The 5,931-nt window shown below is 40.2% G+C and overlaps 1 pseudogene; it reads left to right on the forward strand.

Annotated features, from left to right (window-relative positions):
- Positions 1–2,972: 2,972 nt before the first annotated feature.
- On the forward strand, positions 2,973–4,629 carry LOC118835999 (annotated as a pseudogene).
- The last annotated feature ends 1,302 nt before the right edge of the window (positions 4,630–5,931 follow it).

A 5,931-nucleotide genomic window follows, 5' to 3' on the forward strand; every position in this document is an offset into this window, starting at 1 on the left:
AACAAAAATCCACTTGCAGCTTATTTAAAAGAAAGCAAATCACAGATGATGCATTGTTAGTATCTATTATTAAGTAGAAACTCTGTCCTTGACTATGTTTCTACCAATTATAATATAAAAGAGACCAAACTGAATCTCAGTACCTCACTTGGAAACAAGTTTTTAGGTATTGGGTAAAAAGTGTGCTTTCAGTCCTTGACTTATACTACAGACAATGGTGATTGATAGTTTTAAATGATATAATAATTAAATCCTCAATTATATTCAACATTAGAAAATATTTTCAAGATTTCTATTATAAATGAAATAATGGTAGTTTTAAAACCTAAGCTTTGCATGAGAATTTTTTCAGTGTCATTGAGAGAGTACCATTTTTCAACGCTTGGAGAAGTATGTTGTTTCTAATTTTGAACCACACTAGGTTAAAAGTATTATTTTTTAAAAAATGTATTTTATCAGTTTCTTGCTATGTAAAATTTAGAATGCTCTAGAGTTGGTTTAAATAATCCCTCAAGACTTTATTAACTGGATTGAACTGTAACCTCAGAATCTCTAAAGGATAGTGATTTGTACTCTATATTAATTTTATGTCTATTATAAACCACACCATGTCATATGTCACCCTGATGACATAAACTCCCAGATTAACTTTGCTAGGGGGAAAGTAATATAAGGGTGAAGTCTATCTTCAAGGGAAAAAAAAACATAATACCAGTCTTCTCCCCTCCCCCCCATTCCCCAAAGCAACCCCAACCTATAGCTTAGATTGCAGTTAATTAAATGTCAGATATATTTAAATTCATAAGCCACCAAATATATCATAAAATCTTTGTGTCTAAAAATTTCAAACACTCAAAGATTCTGGTGGTTAAAACATTGTAATGATTCACTAGAGAAATTAAATTTAAATCTCACTTCCAAAATAACTCAGCAAGTGAGATAAACTCTCCCTATGAATGTAGGTCCATGATCAAACACATACACAAAGACCCACAGATCCAAAGGTATGTTTTACTAAGCAGTTGTGTGGTGGGTGACAAATCCTTCTGGAATCTAAAGTTTATTAATGTTGAGCAATTTGGAAAACAAATAACATTTTTAAAATGTTAAGACACCCAGCTGATGGAAATTGATGTTTGTTGCACAAGAAATATGATGAAGTAACCGCAGAGCTGTCTTGTGGAAGAGGAATTAGATTTATTTTGCTTGGGTTAAGAGGGAGAAATGTTACTGAAACCTAACATTTACATGCTCTAAGTTCTCTGCGTTTACAGAGAGACAGAAATGGTGTGCAGCATGTGGTAAAAGTATTACTATTCCCATTTTACAGGTGAGGAAACTTGGGTAAAATGATGTGATGCCGTACGGAAAGACTGTAGATTTGGACTCAGAAGAACATAGGTCTGGATCTCAGGTCTACAAACTGTTTCTGTATGACTGTGGGCAAGTCACTTAAACCCTTTGAACTCTAGTTTCCTTATTTGTGAAGCAAATAGTTGGACTAGATAGTGCTTCTTAAACTGTGGGTAACTGAATGTGAGATCTGGAAAAATTTGGCAACAGTAAAAGGTTTCTGAACACACAATGACCAAAAATTAAAATCAAACTTGTAACGCATCCAAGGTGTTTTTGGGAGTGCTTGCCCATGTTGCATTGTACAACTTCAGCACAGCCTTGGTTCTCAACACACGTGTGCACATTTGTACTGCACATACTGTCATGCCAGGCAGCGCCAATAAACACTGGCAGAAACACCTTTGCTCAGATTCAAGACTATTGTATGTTATGAATTACAGTGTTGTTGCTGCTATTGTTGTTTTTCTGTAAATACCAAGTTTTCTGTTGTTACAGAAACTTAATAGTTTAATTATGGAAGTTAAAGACTTAATATTTTCCTACCATCATTCCTCAGCATGTACATATCAAATTAGAATATCTTTGGATTGGATTGTTAGAATATTTGATTTTATAAATTGCTGTTATCTTCTTTTTCAGAAACATGTTTAATTGCAGCAAGTAAAGACAAAAGTCCTTTAATAATATTTCTCCACTATCACTGCTGTATGTGTATGTGTGATCACCATTTTTTCAAATTAAACACAAATGTAATTTCATAAATTAAAATTAGTATTTATGTGAGAAATTATTAGCAATATTTATTTATATCTTAGGACAAAAATATTTTTCAGTTATGGGAAAGTGGCTAAATTTAGTCAGAAGAGGTAAAAGTACCTATGACAATGCAACAGAGTCTTTGTTACCAGGTTGTAGGACACCTAATTTGACAAGAAAAAGAAAATATGTTGAATCATTTTTACAATATGCATTTACTTCTCAGAATGACAATGATGTAGAAAAATATCTTTGCTTAATTTATAATGAAGTTTTGGCTTCAGAGAGCATGAAACCAGCCAAACTAAAATGGCATCTTAATACCAAGCATGTAGCATACTGCAATAAACCATAGGAATATTTTGAATGACTTTTAAAATCTTCAAATGTTTTGAGAAATTTGTTACTGTAATCAAAAAGTATTTAATTGCATCTTACAAAACTTAATTGCAAAAAACCCCTAAAAAGCCCTGACAGAAGACCTCATGTTACCTGCAGCTATTAAAATGTCAGAATAGTTCATGGGAACAAGTATGTGGATGAAATTTATAAAATTCCTTTTTTGAATGATATTGTTTCCCAAAGGATTTCTGAAATTAGTAATGACCAATTCTAGGAGTTTATTACCAGGCTTAAGGACAGCCCAAAGTTTGCAATTAAGTTAGATGAAACAACTGTTATTTCTAACATGGCACAGATGTTACTTTATATATGTTTATGAAGGAAGCATACATGAGGAATTATTGTTTTTCTACTCTTAGGAAGGGCACACAAGAGGGGAAGATACATATCTTAAAGACAATAAATTTTTCACAAATAAAGGTTTACAGTGGAAAAATTGTGTTGGGGTCTGTTCCAAAATGGACAAGAATGTTGGATTTGTAGCTAAAGTTAAAGCTGGTGGTAATGACCACTTCATTTTACTCACTGTATGATCCATTGGGAGGCACTTATAGCAAAGTGTGTGTGTGTGTGTGTGTGTGTGTGTGTGTGTGTGTGTGTGTGTGTGTGTGCGTGTGCATCAACAGAGTTAGATGTTTTGCTTCATCATGCAATCAAAATCATTAACTTCATTAAAAGCTGAGCCCTTACCAGTCATTTGTTTTCAAACCTTTGGAAAGACATGGATTCCGATTACAAAAGTTTATTACTACATGCAAAGGTAAGGTGGCTCTCAAGAGGCCAACGTTTAAATAGATTTACTGAAACTGAAAGATAAAGTTGTACATTTTTGACTGAGCAGAAATCCAATTTCATTTTTTTTTTCATAATGACTTATGACTTTCAAAACTGTTATGTCTTCTTGAAAGTGATACAGGTTTTTTGTAGAATGTTACCACATTAATAAAAAGATCGAATTCCAAACAACAGAACATTGGGTATCATCTCATCCAATTAATCCATATTTTGAAGACGAAAAAACTAAAGTTTAAGGAGGTTAAATGATTTTCCTAAAATAACACGGAGCAGCCATTCATCGAAAGCCTGCCAGCGGTTTCTCTGCGAGGCGGGGCTGTGGGAAAGGGAGCTGCCGTGGGGACCAGACAGGCAGCAGCCGGGCCAGACACTAGCCTCATGGGGCCCTGAGCGAGCCCAGCCTGGCGAGCTGGACCAAGGTGCACACTCATCGAGCAGGACACTCAGAAGATGAGCGGGCTGCTGGGGAGGTAGTCTTGGAGCGGATCTGCTAAGCTGTGCTGCTCCTCTGTCTGCTGCACTTCCTCATTGCCGTCATCCCCTACTTCGACCTCTACCCCATAACACCTCCACTTCTTCAGTCGCTTTGGTGTCCAATGCTACCAGACTCCAATGGCTCCCTGGCCGCCTGGGCCACCACCACCGGAAGTGGTAGCGGACTGCCCTGCCCCTAGCCGGATACAGCAAGTCAAGCACATCCCCGCTGCCTCTCTTGCCCCTCCCCACCCCCACTCCCAGCCCGCCCCCGCCCACCTTGCTTTGTGGTGCAGCCAGAGTTAGTGGCCCAGCTGCTCATTGAGTTAAGTTTATCCATGCCAATGGATCGGGTTCTGCTGGAAAATCCAGATGTGCGGGGGAGGAGGGAGGAGGGCGCTACATCCCCACCGACTGCACCCTGCGGCAAACCGTGATCATATTCATTCCCTGCAGTCAGCGAGAGCACCTCCTTAGCTACTGGCTGCACTACATGCACGCCCTCGCGCGGCTTCAGCGGCTAAGCTACAGCATTGTTGTCATCAGCTAGCATGGGGAGAACAGGTTTAACCCGGTCAAGCTCGTCAATGCAGGCTTCTTAGAGGCGCTGAAGGAAGACCCTGTCTATGACTGCTCCCTGTTAAGCGTCTTGGACCAGGGGCCCATGGACGACCAGATTCTCTACCATTTGCTTGTAGCCGCCTTACCACTTGGCCATCACTGAGTCGACAAGTTTCACTTTCGACTGCCCTATGCCTGTTACTTGGGGGAGGTGGGGGAAGGGAGCGGTCAGGTCTGGGCAAGGCCCAGTTCCCAAATATCAATGGTTTCCCCAGTAAGTACTAGTGCTGGAAGTGGGAACGAGGTTTTCAACTACATTTCCTTCTGGGGACGCAGGTCACAAGCCCAGACATCTGCACTTACGGATATAGTATGATGAAGCATGATCAGGAGGAGCACAACCAGCCTAACCCCTGGAGGTTCATCAACAGGAAAATGGCCATGAAGTGGGAAAGCCTTGTCTTGGTGCACAGCCTTATGCTCTAGGTGTCTGAGCAGCCTCCACGACCCCTTCGCGAACTTCGCTGTGGACACTGCTTTTCAGGACCGGACTGAGGGAGAGGGGGTGATGGTGACTGCGTGACTGAAGAAAAGCTGCCCCTCTGGCTGCCGGGACAACGCCCTCAATACTTTGCTGGTGAAGGGCTTGAGAATGGTCACACAGGTGCCTTAGCGTTCCTGGCACCTCTGTGCATCTCTGTCCTCTTTGTCCGAGGTTTCTTCATGTTTTTCTGACCTGTGGGGTCAAGGATTTGAACTTTCTCTTCACTGTGAGGCCTGGCTGATTCTCAGGGAGAGTGGAGGGGATCACTCCTCCAGCCATGTTGCCTGTTCCCACCTCTAGCACTTCAGGTCCTACCAAGGTGGGTTCTGGGATTTTCTAAGGTACTAAAACCAGAGGAGTCTGAGTTGACTGAGCACCACCTTGGGGGGTTGCCATCTGTATCCTGTCGGAACAATTTCCATAGTTTCCTGGGATTCTCTAGCTTGTTAGGAGAGAACATGTTAAGGGTTTTGTTTTTGGTTTTGACTCAGCTATTTTTCTGACTCCTAACTCTATGGTATTTAAAGGATGTTTATATTTAAGATTGGATACAAATTGAATCATGGAATATAGGAATATCCTAAGTGAGCAATACCATTCTATCCTTCTTTAAATTTCAAACAAGCTGGAATAAACCAAATATACATGTATGTGTCATACTATGATTTGTTAATGTTTTGTGGGGGAGGAGCAGCTAGGGAAATGGTTGTGGTGGATAATGGTGAGTGGAACTGCTGAGTTTCTCATTTAAGGTGAAAAGATACCTAATACTTTAGTCTCTATAGAGCTTAAGCCTTGTTACCCTAAATCATAAAGATTTGAAGCTACCCCCCCTTAAGCCTGCACACACATGAAGGCTCTCTGAAGAGAAAAGCCATATAGTCAAATACACCCACATCCTGCATACACACATGATTACAAACTTTGCAATTGCTATCTCTATCTTTTCAGCCAAGTAAAGAAACTAACTGAAATATGTATTCAGGTCGGGTATGAGGGTCCTTCCTTGTTCCTAGAATGTGAGGCCATTCATCTCAACCAAT

The sequence above is a fragment of the Trichosurus vulpecula genome, chromosome 1 (assembly GCF_011100635.1).
Source record: "Trichosurus vulpecula isolate mTriVul1 chromosome 1, mTriVul1.pri, whole genome shotgun sequence".
Lineage (NCBI taxonomy): Eukaryota > Metazoa > Chordata > Mammalia > Diprotodontia > Phalangeridae > Trichosurus > Trichosurus vulpecula.